The 19,546-nt window shown below is 43.5% G+C and overlaps 1 protein-coding gene and 1 pseudogene across 3 annotated transcripts in view; both read right to left on the bottom strand.

The window, feature by feature from the left end:
- The window catches only part of LOC101597588 (ribonuclease 4-like), an 85,812-nt gene that overhangs the window by 63,480 nt on the left and 2,786 nt on the right, over nt 1-19,546 (bottom strand). Inside the window, exons 1-2 of one of the 3 annotated variants that reach the window (XM_045156729.1) lie at nt 19,384-19,453; nt 6,631-6,684 (exon numbers count right to left, since the gene is read on the bottom strand). The exons of 1 other annotated variant lie outside the window; for it this stretch is intronic. The gene's annotated coding sequence lies outside the window, so the exon portion shown is untranslated. Of the gene's footprint in view, nt 1-6,630; nt 6,685-19,383; nt 19,473-19,546 lie in introns of those variants that run through there. One more of the 3 variants, XM_045156730.1, reaches the window with a different exon arrangement.
- LOC123462816 lies at nt 2,754-19,460 on the bottom strand (annotated as a pseudogene).

Here is a 19,546-nt window from a genome sequence, read left to right as displayed (position 1 = left end):
CCTGTGTTTCATTTCCCAATTGGTCAAAGTGTCATAATGGTGCCTTGCCTACAGCTGTTAGGAGGTGCTAAAATATTGAGCATTAACTGTCATCAGTGTTATTAAAATTCTCCTTTAATTGAAATACTTTGGAAGAGTGTAAAATGGAAACTATGTGCATAAAGTTTGTTTAAAGGAATCAAAAGATATGATGAGCATAGTGACTGTCAAATGCTATGTGCAAAGTACTTAAATGGAATTGCTGGTGAGCCAAAAAACAAAACAAAACAAAAGAAGAACTTTGGACATTAGATCTAAGTGATCCGGAAGAGAATCTGATTACCCTCCAGCAAAAATAAGCATTCGTAGCCGGGTGTGTTGGAGCATGCCTTTAATCCCAGCACTCGGGAGACAGAGGTAGGAGGACTGCCGAGAGTTCGAGGCCACCCTGAGACTACATAGTTAATTCCAGGTCAGCCTGGACCAGAGTGAGACCCTACCTCGAAAAACCAAAAAAAAAAAAAAAAAAAGCATTCGTTACAAATATCACAGTTTAATACCTGTGGCTTCACATTTTCTTTTAAATTATTTTTATTCATTTGCAAGCAGAAAGAGAGAGAAAAGGAATGGGTATGACAGGGCCTCTTGTCACTGCAAATGAACTCTAGATGCATGAGCCACTTGTGCATCTGCCTTTGTGTGGGTGCTGGGGAACTGAACCCAGGCCATGTAGCTTTGAAAACAAGTACTTTTAACTGCTGAACCATCTTTCTAGGCCCCACTTTTTCTTTATCTATTGCCCCAGCTTACTTTGTGTTCCCATCAGGGTGATCCATGTGGTGCTGACTGACCCAGAGTCCTCTTATTGTAGGAGGAACAAATTTTGTTTTGCTCTCAAACTATAATTTTCTTATCTTATTCATTCATCCAAAACCAAGTAAAACAGAAATAAAACCACTGAGTTTTTGGAGATGCTCTGCTTTAGTCAGATAAGGAATGTTCAGTTATAATTTATTTCCCTCTCTGCTATCATTCCAGGTAGTTCAGTTTTACTCATACATACTTCCCTTCTGGACCAGCCATCATGTTCATATTCCCACGTCATCTCTCCCTCCTATTGGTTTCTTTGCTGTTGCTGCTGTTTAGACATAGGGACTTTTATGTTTATTATTATTATTAACAAGATGGTTCATATGGATACATCATGTGTTGGTACCTTCTTTTCCCTTGTCCCTGCCCCCATCTCATTGGGGACACTCTTCAGTGGGGTTGCAGGTATTCCCCATGGGGTTATAGTCTATGCATTGTGGAAGCAGTAGTCTATTATTTTGGGGAGGAGGGAATGCCTCTTGACATGATAGACATAGGGAATTTAACTCAGGCTGACCTAGAACTCACTCTGTAGCACAGGGTGACCTAAAACTCATAGTTATCCTTCTACCTCAGCTTGCTGAGTGCTGGAATTAAAGATGTGAGCCTCCTGGCCTTGCTCTATATTTTTTAAAACAGGTTCTCATGTAGCCCAGTGTTGCAGTCCGGTTCGCATTGCTGGTAGAAATCACCCAACCAAGAGTAGCTTCTGGGAAAAAGAGATTTATTTTGGCTTACAGGCTCGAGGGGAAGCTTCACGATGGCAGGGGAAAACGATGGCATGAGCAGAAGGTGGACATCACCCCCTGGCCAACAGAAGATGGACCACGGCAACAGGAGGGTGTGCCAAACACTGGCATGGGGAAACTGGCTATAAAGCCCATAAGCCCGCCCCCAACAATACACTCCCTCCAGGAGGCATTAATTCCCAAATATCCATCAGCTGGGAACCTAGCATTCACAACACCTAAGTTTATGGGGGACTCATGAATCAAACAACCACACCCAGACCGGCTTTAGCTCACTATGTAGCTGAAGATGGCTTTGAGCTTCTGATCACCAACTTCCACATTCCACATGTATAGACCTAGATCACCCTGTAGATGATGCTGGGTTTGGAGCATACCAACAAGCATGGCCATAAGCACTTTACCAACTATGTTACAGCCTAAGTCCACTGTTCTTTGGTTTCTAAATGTTCAAAGGGAGCAGGGATGGGTGCTACCAGAGTCATAGGTTATAGACTTGATGTTGATGAAGCTAACAAATTAAGTCTGGCCACTTAAACCCAAAAGCCATCAGGAAAAATAATGGTGAAGAGCAGGAATGTTAATCAGTCTGGCTATACTGGGAGGACAAGGGACTGATATCTTCACCCTGCAAGAACTGTAAGGTTGTCTATGGAAGGAAGGATGGAAGGATGCATATGTAAGCAGTCCTGGCCACACCGTAGGTCTGTCAGTCATGACCTCAGTGTGGTCAGGTGAAAGGAAGTCATTTTGCCCTAGGGGAAAGTTTCAACTCTTGTCACAAGATGTTTGTCCTCCAGACTTGTTCTTAGACTCCAAGGTGACTGCAGCAGAGGACTCAGAAAGGAAGAATCACAATGAAAACAATGATGTCAAGCTGTTTACCTGCTTGCAGTTCCCCATTGGTCACGTGCAGACCAGAGTGAAGAGCTGGTGCTTTTTAGCTAATGCATGCTCAGGCATTGTTAAAAATCTTGTCCGTGGGCTGGAGAGATGGCTTAGTGGTTAAGCACTTGCCTGTGAAGCCTAAGGACCCCAGTTCGAGGCTCGATTCCCCAGGACCCACGTTAGCCAGATGCACAAGGGGGCGCATGCATCTGGAGTTCATTTGTAGTGGCTAGAGGCCCTGGCGCGCCCATTCCCTCTCTCTCTCCCTCTCCCTCTTTCTCTCTCTGTCTGTCACTCTCAAATAAATAAAAATAACAATAAAAAATTTACAAAAAAAAAATCTTGTCCGTGAGAGAAATCACTTCCTATGCAGTAAATAAGACAGATTTTCTGGGTTGTGGTCATGAATCTATTGGGTGTTTGTCTTTGATCAGAATGTACGGAATACTAAGGGACCTGCATGCTTATAGACTAAAGGAAACCTGAAAATGGACAGAATAAAAAGAAATAACACCATAATAGTAGATATTTGCAGGTAAGTTTTTTGTCCTAATTAGAAAAACATGAAAAATCTTTATTTCAGGAGTAAATGATTTTTTGTTATTTAGTACATTCTTTACCATCTTGACTGACTAGGATGATAAAAAGTGGGGATGGAAAAGTAAATAACTATATCATTTTTTTATCTCATCAGTCACAGACACAGCAACAACGACAATTAACACAAAGCTGTCCTGGTTAGTGTGTTGTTTCCAACCTTCAGTGCTTCCCCAGTGGCTGACTTCTGACACAACAACGCAGACACTGTCAAAGCACTTCCTGTAAGGAGGAGGGGAAGTCCTGTATGAGAAGTCAGCTCATCTGGATTGATGTCTCAGGTCTTCCCCTAACTTCATGGTCCTCAGCTAATCTTTTGCCCTTGAGCTTCTGTCTGAAGCAGCAACCGCTGCAGGTCACAAAGGTGCTGGGAATCAACAAGAGAGATCTTGGACACAAGCCATTCAGAATGGCTAAAACACTCTGAGTACAGCAATGACTAAATCCCAGAGCACAGGATCTGAGAAAGCTCAGCTGACCAGCGTTAGGAAAAGAAGCTTGCTGAAGGAAAGCCAGACTCACTGCAGGTTTATGTCTGCATTTCCCTGGGTGTAATATAGTTAATAGCATGGGTTACAGTGGACGTATGCATGGGTATGAGAAATGAGCAGAGGAAACAAGCCTGAGATCTTTCAAATACATTATTATTGCTATTCTTAGTGAATCAGAGATCAACCACTGGCCACAACCCTGCAGAATCGCATTTATCTGTCAAAGTGCACTGGTAGCAAGGGGTTACCAGTACAGGCAATGACAATTTGCCTAGTGCTTATCTTCAGCTGGGGGCAGAACCTTCTGTCAACATACAGTCTGTGCAACTCTTGACACACCCCCACAACAGTTCATCTGACAATTTCTGCACTGAATATTGTAAGCATTGCAAATGTTAATAATGCTCCCAATGTTGTTACAGATGAAGGTGTTGAAGGGTTTGCACTGATAAGTCATCATCCCATGTCTCTGCATAATGGAGTCACAGTAGCTATTAGTGCCACATTGGTTCTGAGAGTCCATATGTTGTCACAGGAAATGCTGGTACATGGGATTCTGGCCAAAGGAGGGCTATACTAGCCCTAGCCCCAGTACAGTCAACAGCAAGACCAAAAGCAAGGAGTGGATCTTCTGCAGAGCCATAATTACCTTGAAAGTGCCTAAAAAGAAAGTAGGGAACAGGAGAAAGGATGGTAAGGGATGTGATCAGGATGGAGCTGTTGAGAATGGTAAGCTAAAATTTAAATTCCTCAGCTCCATAGTCTCCTCTTTCTCCTAACATTCATTATCTATCTACCTACCCTTCCATACTCCCAACTCCAGATCCCTTTTTCACCAAAAGTGAACAGTTTGCAATATGCATTGCTTTGAAAACAAAAGCCTGCGGTGGAGAAATAGCTTAGCAGTTAAGACGCTTGCCACAAAGCCTAAGGACCCAGATTCAATTCCCCAGTACCCACATAAGCCAGATGTACAGGGTGGCATATGCATCTGGAGTTTATTTGCAGTGGCTAAGGGCACAGGCATGCCCATTCTCTCTATCTGCCTCTTTCACAATCATTCCTTCTCTGTCAAATAAATTAAGTTTTTTAAAAAGCCTTTCTATTTGCTAGACATCACTTGGTGTAACCAGTAAGTAAGTTTGGGAAAAACTGATGTTGTCCAGGCTTGTGTGGTCAGAGTATAAAAGATAAATCTGTACAAAACTGGAGTTGTCTTGTAAAGTAATCGCTTTGTATGATCTTAGGGGAGGGTTTGGTGCCCTGGAAACTCCAATTCCCAACAGTTTGTATGAACTCAGATCAAAGAAATTTGGCCAGTTGTGGTGGCACACAAAGCCTGTCCCTTGATGAGTAGCAGTGACCAGTACTAAACATTGGTATCGTTCTTTTAAATGCCCCCCTATACTCACAACTACATTTTACCTTTTCACAGAAAGACATAAAACCCCTATTTCTGTGCCTGCAGATGTAGATGCAGGATACTGTCTGAGTTAGGTAGACAGGAAGGGAAGCGGTTCTGAGAGGAATGGGGGCAGGGAAGCCCATGTTGATGCCTTATCTCTCTAAGACCAATGAACACAGCTTCTGAAGGAGAACTTAGTACTTGTGCTTTAGCTTTGGCAGAACAAAGTGCCACGTGTTGTTTTTCTTATTTTACATGTTTTATCTACATTTTCTTTATCCTGCTTCTTTGTGAAAAAAAATATGAAATATAAAAAGAGACTGGCTACAGAGAAGATCTACATCATGCTTATTAGAGCAAACCTATACCTTAGCTACTGTAACCAAGTAAGTAAATAATACAGGAAAATATCTGGGGACAGTAGTTCAATGGGGATATCCTAGGTGTATCTCAAGGCTATGGCTGCAAGAGAAAATGAAATAAGCTGCAAATAATCTCAACACTTACATTTTGGTCAGGATTTTCTCCAAGGTTTTTACAAACAGCATCACTGATTCTCAATAAGAAATTCTTTTGATGCTGTAATTCACAAAGCCCTAGGTCCTCTCTACTGGCTACTACAGGTTGGATCTTGAAGGTTCCACAAAGGCCCATGTGCTGAAAGCTTGGGTCCAGGTGGTGTTACTGGGAGAGGGTAGAACCTTGTTGGGTACCTACTGGGATAAAGTTACTGAGGACATGTCCTCAAAGGGGATTTCAGGACTTCAGTCCCTTCTGCCTCCTCTTTGTTTTCATGTCACCATGCTGAGATGAGCAGCTCCTCTACCAGGTTTTCCTGCATTGTATCTGCCTTGTCGCAGCACGAAAGCAATAGGGCCATGTGGACATGGACTGTAACTTTGAAACCCTGAGCCAAAGTTTATCTTTCCTCTGTGTGAGGAAATTATCTTAGGTGCTTTAGCATAGAATGAAAAGTTAGTTAACATACCATGTGACTGTGGTAGTTTGAATGTCATATGCCCCCTGTAGACTAATTGTTTAGACACTTGGTCTCAGGCTGGTGGTAGGGTGTGGAAAGCTGGGGAACCTTTGGGAGGTGGAACCTTAATGGAGAAAGTGGGTCAATAAGCAAAGGCCTTGAGGATTTATAGTCCAGCCACATTTTCTGTTTGCCTCTGCTTCCAGATGGCTCCTGCCACCATGTCTTCCCACCATGATGGGATACATCCCCTTGAAACTGTAGCAAAAGTAAACCCTGTCCTTCTTTAAATGGCTTCTTGTCAGGTATTTTGTCCCAGCAAAAAGTAAAGTAACACAGTGACTTTAGGGAACTCCTTAACCTCTTTGCCAATTTCCTCATAAGGTTAATAATAATAATAATAATGGGCTGGGAGGTGTCCCAGTGGTCAAACCACTTGCTTGCCAAGCATGCTAACCTGATGTGATTCCTCAGCACCCATGTAAAGTGGCACATGCATGCAGCTGGAGTTCATTACAACAGCAAGAAAGCCTGGTATACCCATGCACACACAAACACATGTGCACACACATGCAAAAAATTTAAATTAAATTAAACCCATCATACCTACCCCTTGCAATATGGTGAAGAAGAAATGATAAAATTAATGGAAGGTATTGGCATAATGCCTACCTGTTGCAGTCCGGTTCACATTGCTGGTAGAAATCACCCAACCACGAGCAGCTTCTGGGAAAGAGATTTATTTTGGCTTACAGGCTCGAGGGGAAGCTCCACGATGGCAGGGGAAAACGATGGCATGAGCAGAGGGTGGACATCACCCCCTGGCCAACATAAGGTGGACCACAGCAACAGGAGGGTGTGCCAAACACTGGCAAGGGGAAACTGGCTATAAAGCCCTTAAGCCCCCCACCCAACAATACACTCCCTCCAGGAGGCATTAATTCCCACATATCCATCAGCTGGGAACCTAGCATTCAGAACACCTAAGTTTATGGGGGACACCTGACTCAAACCACCACACTACCACATAGTAAGATACTAGAAAACATGGCCAATTATTATTTCTGCCATCTTCATTTTTCTTCTAGTCCCCCACTTTCCTCAATCAGGACAAAGTGATGCATGGTTACAGTGAGTTTCACTAGACATTTGCTTATTTGCAAAGTTTATTATAATTCTAAGAGATTGGAAGTCTGCCTTTAAACTATGTGATATCTAAGCTATTTATTTTATTCCTCAAATGTCACCATTCTGTAAATCTTGGAATTTTTGTTATCCTTTCTTGTTGGCATAAGCCAACAATAAAAATACTCCCTGTTCTAAACAAGAAAGGCCCACTCTAATGGCTGTGGCAGTCTCATGCTGGATGGTTTGGAGGGGGGTATAAGCTATTTGTTATGTTGGCACTTGGCTCTAAATTATTCTACCCAAAGTCTCATATTCACACAAGAAACATTGGCCTAGAATTTAATGGACAAAATTCCTTTCTTGAAAATTCTTGTTAGTTGGTAAGAACTCTAGAAATGTAAATAAACTCATCATCCTTACCTCCACATCCAGTAAGGATGGCAATCATTAAAAAAATCTAATGACAAGTGTTGGTGAGGATGAGGGGAAAGAGGAACCCTCATCCACTGTTGGTAGGAATGTAAACTTGTACAACCACTATGGAAATCAATTTGAAGATTCCTGAAAAGGATGAACATAGAGCTACCAACAGTCCCAGTTATTACCTTACTGGGCATTTATCCTAAATGCTTCATGCATCAATACAGAGATATTTGCTAAACCATGTTTATAGCTGCTCAATTCATTTTAGCTAAGAATTGGAATCAACCTAGATGCCCATCACTGGATGAATAGATTACAAAGTTGTGGTACATTTATACAGTGGGATTCTACTCAACAGTAAGAAAAAATGATACAATAAAATTTGTAGAAAAATGGACAGACTTGGAACAGATCATACTCAGCAAACTCACATAATCACAGAGAGACAAATGCGGCATGGTGTCACTTATCTGCAGTTCCTAACCTGGACCTGCTCGAGTTACTGCCATACCTGATAGGCAACTCAAGGCCCAGACAATAGGGATGGAAGGGCTTGGGAGAAGGGGAGGGGGGAGCTGGAGAGATGGCTTAGCGGTTAGGCGCTTGCCTGTGAAGCCTAAGGACGCCGGTTCGAGGCTCGGTTCCCCAGGTCCCACGTTAGCCAGATGCACAAGGGGGCGCACGCGTCTGGAGTTCGTTTGCAGAGGCTGGAAGCCCTGGCGTGCCCATTTTCTCTCTCTCCCTCTGTCTTTCTCTCTGTGTCTGTCACTCTCAAATAAATAAATAAATAATTAAAAAAAAAAAAGGAAGGGGAGGGGGTTGGGGGAAAAACACAAAACTAAATCCAAAATGAGCTGATACCATAGAAAACTTTTTCCTTGGAGATAGCCTAAAAGATATAACCCTCAAAAGGAGTAAGCAGGGAGCTCCTGAAAAGTACGGATCTGGTGAGGGTGGGATGAAGCCTAAGTTTAACAGAATTTTTTTTCTGTCTTTGACCTGCAACTCCCTGTACCAGAGATTGGTTGCTACCTACATTGAGCTACTGATCGGAGTGACCTACAAGGTCCCCAAACCAAGACAGCTTTCTGTAAAAGCACTTGATTACCTGCCTCAGGCAAAAGCTGATATCCTATTGCTAAAGACACCATATGCTGCTGACACAGAGCAAAGAGAGGCCTAGCTGGAATTCAGAAGAAAGCCAGTCTCCAGGCAGTGAGCCTGTCTAGTGCTGGAAAGCGCTACATGAGCTATGGGGGGAAATGGCCAACAATAGTCTGAGCAACCAGAGATCTAAGATACTCAAAAGCAAACATCCTGAAATGATGTACATGCCCGTGCAATAGTGGCACACAGCCTCAGTGGGTAACTAATAGCTTTCTGATTGGCTAAGAGATCTGCTCACTGTAAAGGAACCCATATTTGGAATTGGGAACCAGATCAGAATCCTATGGAGACAAAGATTGTGTTCTCCAGTGTCAAGCTCTCACTAGTATTTGGCTAAAAGAGGGGTTACATGCATCAAATCCTCCCTAACTTAATGGTGCTTATCTTATTCATACTATGCTGACTTCACTCTATTGGAGAATCTGTTCTTTCTCAGAAAGTAATGACACGGGAGGAGATAAACCACCCCTCGCACTTCAGCCAAGTCACAGATAAAACCACAGAGGAATTGGGGAGATGAGCAAGAGTGCTGCTTCCATGCTGAACCTAATAGTCAGTGTCAGGGTATAGGAGACAGTCCCTGAAGACACTCAACACATACCAAAGCAGAGATCCAGAGGCTCCTAAGAGCTCATTACTGAAGTAGACTTCAAACTCACCCAGCACGGTTCATGGTATTTTGTGGAAGAGGGGGCAGAAAGATTCTAAGAGCCACAGGTTAAGACATCATGTCCAGAGGCATTCCCTCTTCCCCCCAAATAACTGACTACTGTCCCCACAATGCATAAATCACAACCCCATAATGAATACCTGCAACCCCACTGAGGAGTATCCCCAACAGAATGTGAGCAGGGACAAGGGAAAAGAGGGTACCAACCCATGATGTATTCATACGAAACATCTTGATGATTAATAGTAATAAACATTTTTTTTTTGGTTTTCTGAGGTAGGATCTCACTCTAGCCCAGGCTGACCTGGAATTCACTATGGAGTCTCAGAGTGGCCTTGAACTCAAGGTAATCCTCCTACCTCTGCCTCCCAAGTGCTGGGATTAAAGGCGTGCGCCACCACACCCGGCTCCAATAATGGGAGATTTTTTTAAAAAAAACTGAAGACAGCACTTGGGAGGCAGAGGTAGGAGGATCATTGTGAGAAGAAGGCCACCCTCAGACTACCAAGTGAATTCTAGGTCAGTCTGGGCTATAGCAAGACACTGCCTCGAAACAAACAAACAAACAAAAAACCTGAAAGAAAAAATAAAACAGAAAGGAAGCTCGCTTTCTGAATCCCTGGCAAAGAATGAATAGTCCTCAGCGTTTTGGACATGAAGGGGAAACATAAATAAAGCAAAGGCAGCTCTGGCCAGTAGCCTGCTGGTTATGGATGGAAAAAGAACTCATCAGCAGGGACAGGTTAAGTCATTGTCACAGGCAGTAACAGTGCATCTGAAACGTGCCATGGTATAACATCAGCATGGACAGTGGAGAGACTCCTATGCTGGAAAGTAGTGACCTGAAGAGGTGGTCTTCATGCTGCCCTTGTTACCATGAATAAAGGTTTTGTGTCTTTGCAAGGTAAGGCCAGGCCTTGATGCTCCATCATGCTGTCACAATATCTGTTACTCCAGCCCTCTGACTGGATCAGAAAGTGTTTGCTCCTGCGGTTAACCTGACCCAGAATTGGTGCCCTGAATAAAGATTGAAAACATCATCATATCGTCTACTGGGAAATAGAGGAGTGGTAGGACCACAGTACCACATTCCAGATGAGAATAAGGGCAGGCTCTTGTCTGTGATAGGGCATCATGAATCATTATCCTCAGGCACCTAGTTGTGTCTTTGCTATGGCTGTCCTCACTAACTTCACCTCTCTTATAAGTCATTGTTTTGGAAAATCTATTTAAGTTTTTCCCAACACATCTTCCAGCTCCAGCCATTCTTCCCCATCCATTAGAATCACTGAATGTTCCCTGTCAACTTATCAATCATAGTGTTAAAATTTCATTCATATTTTTTAAATTTCATTTATTAATTAACTAGTTAACAAACATGACATAAATCTGAATGGGATCAGGGACTTGCTAGAACCTAAGATGCAAGGTCATTAAGATACACCAAAGTCAGATGATATATACCTGTATGTACCAGCTATTTGGGAGGCTGAAACAGGTGGATTGCTTGAGCCTAGAAGTTCTGGCCATACTAGCACTGGCAACATAAAAAACCCTGTCTCAGAGGGAAAAAAGACATAAAATTAGGAAGGGATGGGAAATTCAGTTTTATGAGTAGAGATAGTAATATAGGTGAAGGCTATGAAGAATGACTGAGGAACCCTGTAGCTAGGGAGACATCAATAATAACACTGTTCTAGATGGGATTCCAGGCATTCAGGTTAATTAGCCATGCACCAGTGAGAAAAGCTGAGAGCAGTGATGGATGTGAGGGCATTTGTAGATAGATGATATAATGTCATATGGATCTATTGTGGTTTTTATGGCTTGGGATGTTCTTGATTTTTTTTGCAAGGAATTAAGGATGTATTCTGAAATGCATGATCCCAAGATAGATGCCTTTCAATTCTCAGATTTCTTTAATATCATACATACATATGTATATTTAATTTTTACTTATTTGAGAAAGAGGCTGGGGGAGGCAGAATATGGGCATGCCAGGGCTTCCAGCTGCTGTAAATGAACTCCAGATGTGTGTGCCATCTTGTGCTCACATGGGTCCTGGAGGATTGGATCTAGATCCGTTGGCTTTGCAGCAAGTGCCTTAACTGCTAAGCCATCTTTCCAGCCTTTGTTTTGTGTTTGTTTTTTTGTTTTTTTGTTTGTTTGTTTTTTGTGGGTTTTTTTTTTGTCTTTTGAGGTAGGATCTCACTTTAGCCCAGGCTGACCTGTAATTCACTAGGTAGTCTCAGGGTGGTCTCAAACTCATGGCGATTCTTTTATCTCTGCCAAGTGCTTGGATCAAAGGCATGCACCATCATGCCCGGCTAATTCTTAAAAATAATATAATTTTTATAAGTACTAAACTTACTCAATGGTACATTTTCATGGACATTAAGGTCATTATTAATTTTTAGTTTGTGCTACTCTTATATACAAAAATCAATGAATGTTTTCGTCTCATTTTTTTGTGCCCTTAAGAAAGTCATGGATCTAACACTCAACTCCAGAGCCAAGCAGTGTGACTATAAATCTAAACGCAAAAGGAATCCAAAGTTCTACTGAGCACATACAAAGACATATAACTGAGTTGAAATTGAACTCCCTTGTCTGTTGTGAGAACCATAGACTAATTTGGCATACTGTTGAAGAACACCAAAATATACACTAAGGATCTTTCAGTCATTTCAAAATGACAAAATAAACTGCAGTTGAAAGGTTTCCATTAAGCCATATGAATGTGCAGCTTAGGAGTTTATTGATGAAGGGCGCAGGAGTGCAAAGAGAGCCACCCCTCGTGCCACTGCTCCAGCACAGCCACGGCTCCGTGCTGCCCGCTGGTCCAGTTCTTTACACTTACATTATGCTTTTATGACTCCTGGGTATGCTTTTAATTTCTAGGCTTTTGGTAAGTCTTGTCAAAGTTTTATTGACTTATAATCAAATAAGTCTCTTGCTCTGTAGTGGACAAACACAGATTTCTAAAGTCCAAAGCAACTGTGGCATCTCAGGTTCTCAAAATTGAAAGGTGGGGCTAGGACGTGGCTCATTTGCTGCAGTTCTTGCCTAGCTGGTATGTAGAAGCCCTGGATTATATTTGCAGAACCTCATGAACTCAATGTGCTGGAACATATATCAAATCCCAGCACTTTTCTATAAACAAACCACCCTAAAGGTGCCTGATATCAACTAATCCCAGCGATCAGAGCTGGAGACAGACGGAGTAGAATTTCAAGGTCATCATCAACGACAGAATGAGACTAAGGTCAGATTTGGATACATGTGACTCTGTCTAAAAAGAAAGAAAAACTGCAAGTGACCTTGGAGGTCACTATCCTACTGCCTGATGTCCTTATTCCAGAGTTCAAAGATTAGGAAAAACTAGGTGTGATGGCACATGATGGCTGTAATCTCACTGTGGAGTCTGAGGCAAGAGAACTATTATAAATTTGAGTCCAGCCTGTGTGTTCAAGCCTGGACTATGCAATGAAACCTTTTCCCAAACAAAATAAGAAAATGGAACAAGATGTAATAATGTCCAAAACAGTCACTAGGTGGCAGTGGTGGGTAGGAATAGCTTCCCTCAAGTACAATGGCAGTTGATTATTGTAAGCAGGCGCCAGCCCACAGGCTGTGAGGATGCTACTGTTCAAACAGGTATCTGAGCTGGCAGACCTGTTTAGAGTATCTAAACATTCTACTCTTTAGATATAAAGACACCGTGACATGCAAGTATCAACACAAAATCCATGAACAATAATTTGAATGTAAGGAGATCACATCATCTTTAACAGGTATCATAACCTCAATTTACAAGCAACCATTATTTCTGTGAGTTTGGAGAGGGGGAGATTGTTTTCCTGTTGGGCCTTGAGAGGCTTGGACATGAGGCCTAGTGGAACTTCCTGAGCCTAGCTAAAGTTTGGCGACCTGTCTCTGGCCAGCTAGGACTCAGCAGGGTGCGAAATTGCCTCTGGCCTACTACTTCTGCAAAAGAAGTTAGAGTTCCCACACACGCTTAGAACCAATCATTTCAAAAGTTGTGATATGCTGTTGGCCTTTACATCTCATCCTTTCCTGAGATTCCCGCCTTCATTCTCAATGCTATATAAGCACCAGCCTGAGTGAGATCCTGCTTCAACAAGTTTCCCGACTCAGTGTGGTTTTTCTCTGGTGCCTAGGAGAGGGACTGGGTTGTCAACACTCACCACCCCGCTCAGCCCCAGGAAGAGACCGGCGGGACTGGCTCTCCCACAGCCCTACCTGCAGGTGAGCCCGACAGACTGGCACCCAACCATGGGGCATCTCTCCAACAGAAGAACACTGACAGGCCAATCAGTCTGCGGGTGAGTGTACCCTCACAAATTATGGGATAGTCCTCGTCCAACCCAAATCCCTCAAGTTCTCCTGAGCCCTTGTATCCATCCCTAGACCCCTTTGGAAGCACTCCTTGGCCCTCTAAGGGTCCTACACCCCTAGATCCCCCTACAAATCCTTTTCAGACAAATGCTTTTCAGACCCCCTCCCCCGCACCTCTGGCCTACTATGGGGATGGCACCCCCAGTGGAGAAACAACCAACCACTTCCCTGTCAACGTTAACCCTAGCAGTAATCGCCCCGCTGTTTGGTACTCCTGGGAGGCTCATGATCTAAAGGACCTTACAAAGGCTGTGTCGGAGGCTGGACCTAATTCTGCCTGGGCGGAGAACATCCTCCAGGGTTTGGCTCATCATCAGTGTACCACCGAAGATTGGAAAAACCTTGCTAAAGCTGTTCTTTCTGGCCCCCTATACATAAAGTGGTGTGCCTTCTTTCAGAATGAGTGCTGCACTCAGGCTGGGTGGAATCAGGCCGCTCAGCCCCCAATCCCAATCACCTTCGGCATGCTCTTGGGCACCACTGATGCATTTTCCATGGGCCTCCAGCAAGCTGCCATCCCTCATCCATACCGGGATCAGGTGCGGGCTTTGGGAATGGCCGCATGGAGGAAACTGGAGGAAGGTCCATCTGAGCCCCCCATCACAGGAATCACACAAAAAGCTAGTGAAGACTTGGCTACCTTCATAGAGAGGGTTGAAAAAAGTCTACAAAGAAAGTTTCCCCCTGGCCTGCTGCAAGACCAGTTCATTAAAATGCTGGTCTGGGAAGGCATGACGAGTGACCATAAGTTGGCCTGCGCTGGACTAAAAGGTCACTGTATGAGTAAATGGATTATAGCCACCAAAGACGTGGGATCCAGCTCCCATCAAGCTAGGGCCATGGTGTCGGCCTTGCAGGCTGCTCGCTGTGAAGACATGGCTGCCCTGGTCTGTACCCTTCAACAGACCTCGAGGAGTAAGGGATGATATTGCTTTGGCTGTGGCAAAGAAGGTCATTTTAAGAGACAGTGCCCCAATCAGACCAAAAACACCTCAACAGTCCCTGTGGCCCCTAATGTGCCATGTACTCCCTGCCCCAGGTACAAGAAAGGTTTTCATTGGGCCAAGGATTGCAAATCCAAGTTCAGCCTTCAGGGTGAGCCTTTAAACTCCCCCAGGGGCTATCCTCAGACCCTTTACACACTGTGCCATGCCCCTGATTCCTGGACTAAGGCTAAAAATGACACTGGGGCCAACCGCACTGTCTCTCTTGAGGAAACAATTTGGCTGATAAATGGCTTCTATGCCTTAGTGTAATACTAATTAAAAAGGAGGAAGCCACTCCTTCATGGCAGTTAGTCCCTGGTCTGCCTTTAGTTGGTGTGGGCGGACAGTCAACATCCTGGGAATCGGCCAACTGGCAGCCCTGGACTGATCCTGATGGTAACCGTGGAGAGGTGCACCCTCTGATGGTGTCCAGCCTAATGGACAACCTCCTAGGTCAGGATATACTTGCAGAAGCTGAGGTTTATATCGCCACTAAAACTATAAGAAAACAATCCTTGAGGGCTCTGCCCTAATCATCTTTGGCAAATTGATGTCACACACTATTCTCCATTTGGAAAAATTAAATATATTTTTCTTTCAGTTGATACCTGTTCCTTGCCTGCTGGGCATTGGCACATGCCAGGGAAAAATCTAAACATGCTATTAGCCATATGCTTCAATGCTTTGCCACCCTTGGACTACCTGACCATGTTAAGACAAATAATGGCCCCTGCTTTGTAAGCAAGGCTTTTGTAAATTTTCTCCAGACCTGGAGAATCTCACACTCCACAGGCATCCCACATAACCCCTGGGGTCAAGCAATTGTTGAAAGATATAATCAGACTCTCAATTACAAAAACAAAAGGGGGAATCCTTACCCCCACATGACCAACTATAAAAGGCATTATTCACCCTAAATATTTTAAATTTTTCTAAAGAAGATAAGCAATTATCCCCTTTTCAAAAACATTGGTCCTCATCCATCACCTACAGTTCTATCTGGGTCAGATGGATAGAACAGGTCATTTTGGCCCAGTACCCAGACCTTAATTATCACCCTATTGCTCTTCCTAAAAATCGGGGCAATTTAGCCCTCAACCCCCATACTGAATCCATATTAAAAATGGTCTTCACCCTGCTAAACCAAATGGCTCCCTCCCTTGCAGAGGATTTCTGGGCCTCCCTGGCCACTTGCAGTAGTCACCAATGATGCCAATGATACAACTACAGATGCCCATACTACCCTAAGAAATTGCTCTGCCACATTCCCCATCCCAGTCCAGCTGCTCCCAGTGTCTCCTTCTGGAAACTGCATTTGGGCCCCACCTTCCTCTAATAACTCCAATACAGATGTGGGATATATTCATCCTTCCTTCTATACATTCAACACAACTGAGCCCAGTGCTCAACGCTGCCTGCCTTCTGGAACGGTTTATGTTTGTGGAGGTGGGATGGCCTATGACTCTGCCCACCAATTGGATGGGCCTTTGTTCCCCAGCCACCTTAAACCCAGATGAAGATATCATTCCTGGAGATGAAGCCCTCCCTATAACCTCTTTTGAACAGCTGGGATGGGTATGAAAATCCATCTCCACAGAAAACTCTCTCTCTCCAATTGATCAGTGACATAAAAGCCGTATCCAACACTATCCTTGATCTTCAACAACAGCTAGATTCCCTGGCTGAGGTAGTGCTACAAAACAGGAGGGGACTAGACTTGTTAACAGCTGAAAAGGGAGGCATATTCTGTTTCTATGCCAATAGATCAGGAATCATTCAGGACAAGATCAAAAGGCTTCAAGAGGCCCTGAAGAGGAGAAGGCAGGACCTTCGAGACAACCCACTGTGGATGAGCTTACATGACTTCTTACCCTACTTTCTCCACCTACTCAAGCCCCTCCTTCTCTTTCTCCTTATCCTGTCAGGCCTTGCGTAATTAATAAAATTACACAATTCATTCACCAATGGCTAGAAGCAATAAAGCTCCATCAGGTTGAGATACATTACCACAGGCTGGCAACTCAGGAATTAAGTTCCTCATATGACCCACTACCACCTCCTCTGCCCTCCATGTGACCAATGACAGGCAAGATCTCAAACTGACTGAGACAACCTAAGACAGGCCATGGAGTGGGTTCTCAGCGAGCTAAACACACGGTACCCAGTGATGGGTAAGATCCCCAGAGGGAGACAACCTAAGACAGGGGCCATGGTGACTAATGCTCTTACAAAAACAAAAGATCATGGGAGATGTTGGGCCTTGAGAGGCCTGGACGCGAGGCCTAGTGGAACTTTCTGAGCCTAGCTAAAGTTTGGCGACCTGTCTCTGGCCAGCTATGACTCAGCAGGGTGCCAAATTGCCTCTGGCCTGCTACTTCTGCAAAAAAAAGTTAGAATTCACGCGCGTGCTTACAACTGAACATTTCAAAAGTCGCAATATGCTACTGGCCCTTACACCTCATCCTTTCCTGAGATCCCCGCCTTTGTTCTCAATGCTATATAAACACCTGCCTGTTACACAATAAAGTGAGATTCTGCTTCAACAAGTCTCCTGACTCAATGTGTTTCTCTCTGGTGACTAGGAGGGGGTCTGGGTGGTCGACACTCACCATCCTGCTCAGCCCCAAGGAGAGACCAGTGGGACCAGCTCTCCTACAGCCCTACCTGCCAGAGGGCCTTGCATTTACCTGCCAGTGCTTCCTGCTGAAGTATCATCTTCAGCAGAACAGGGCCCATATGATTTACTTTGAGTCACGACGCTCACTTCACACTATACCCTCCATACAGTTGTAATGATGAACTCCATTTTCCTCTCAAGTCTGAGCTTTTTCATTCATAAAATGATGGAGTTCATAGCTATAAAAGTGTGAAAGTGTTTGGTTCTCACGAAGCATGGCAGAGCCTTTCCCAGTTTCAACAGCAAAAATCAGTGACACTGGTATTACAGAGACAAAGTTGTGTAAGTTTAGTGAATGGTACAAGGTGCTCACTGGAAGAAATAGATGATGGTGTGGTCTATAGTCCAATCTCACTGAAATGCTAAATATGTAAACCAAGCTTACATATCATTAGGCTAACATTATACAGGGATTTTTGTCCCCTAAAAAGCCAGTTTGCCTTTGGCCTTGTAAAGCCCTAAAGTGTCAGTACAGCCAGTTAAACTTTGTTTTTGACTTGCAGAATCCTAATTAACTGAACATTTGCTCAGGATCATTATATTCATAACAACCCAGGATGGCCTAAAAACTTGAGGTGCTCTTGCCTCACCCTCCCAATGTTTCCCTTTAGAAAACAAAAGTGCCCTAGACAATATACAGTGATAAGATGGTTTATGAAACTGGTCATAGTTATGTGAACTGTAAAGCTCCCTCCATGGCCTATAAAGTTTGATGCATTTCAAGTACAAACACTGCCACAAGGGATTCACAGAGAACACTGGTTCTTGTGAAGACTAAGGGGTTAGTTTAAGAGAGGATAAAATGAGTCTGAAGAACAGGAAGATCCCACTGATCTACAGTTATATATTTGAGTACATGAGTAAGATGTGGTGTCTTGGCCTAGACAGATCCACATCTACCACAAATTGTCTGGCTCTCACTTCTTTTCTCATAATTCCAGCCCAAGTTCCCAGGAGAGTGCTGTGAGTGATGCAATATGAGGCCCTCAGCTCTTGAGAAATGATAAAAGGAATCTTCTTTCTTCTCTATTTTAGGGAGATGTTAAATCATTATAAGCAGGTATCATGACTAATGCCTTTTATCCCAAAACTCAGGGGGCTGAGGTAGGAGGATCCCTGGAGTTCAAGACCAGCCTAGATTACAGAGTAAGCTCCAGGTCAGCTTGGGCTAGAGTGAGACCTGTGACAAACAAACAAACAAGAAATCATTATATTACTGGATTTGTGGCACACAAATAATTACCCAGAAGGAAGAATCTTACAAAGTCTGCCAACCTTTCTCCAACTGGAGATGGCCTAGCTGTTTGCTCAGTGTGATAGATTAATTTACAAAAGCCAGCTGTGTGAACTTGGTTTGGGTTATATAGAGAATTCATATGAAGGGGTGGGGAGGACAGGTAGGGCTCAGAATCCCTACTTTTGATAAAGATATTTGAACCAAAGAGTCATTTTTTGAATAAACCTGAGAAATCATTATCTTTTCCCTGGGCATGATTGAATTAAATATTAACCTGTTGCATGGATTAGATATTTGTTCTGGGGGATACAGTTTAATAAGCATGGCCTTTTGTTCCAAAGTTGCCTCTTTCTAGTTTCCATGGTTCTAACCTTCCCTCATGACAGGACTCAAGTTTTGGTGTTCTCATCCCATAGGTTGGATCCAGAAACTGTTACCTCAGGTCATAAGGCCACTTTAAGAACTATCTTGGAAGAAATTTAGTCTTCTAATAGGATGCTTCTTAATTGTATTTCCCAATTATAACCTGCTTTCATAAGAGGATGCTGAGCAGACTGCTATACAAACTGCACAGACCCAGGTGAACATTTCTAGAGAAGTGCTTCACTGGACACTCACAGAGTTGACTTTTTTGCTTCCATAGAAACAATGGGAAAGCCACCAGGCTCATTCTGTATGTCCTATAGCTTCAAATAATAAGCATGAGCAGGATACTTACTTCTTGCTTCTTGAGTGATAGATCTGAAGAGTGCTGTTCATTTCACAATCCTTAGTCCTCTGTTATTTCCAAGTGCTCAACCTGCTCACCTGTGAGAAGGTGACAATGAAGAACAAGCCACAGCCACTAAGACAATTACACTTGAAGTTGTTATCACAGTTAA

This window comes from Jaculus jaculus, chromosome 8 (assembly GCF_020740685.1).
Source record: "Jaculus jaculus isolate mJacJac1 chromosome 8, mJacJac1.mat.Y.cur, whole genome shotgun sequence".
Taxonomy (NCBI): domain Eukaryota; kingdom Metazoa; phylum Chordata; class Mammalia; order Rodentia; family Dipodidae; genus Jaculus; species Jaculus jaculus.
The sequence above is the reverse complement of the archived record's forward strand: the minus strand, read 5'-3'. Positions and strand labels throughout refer to the sequence as shown.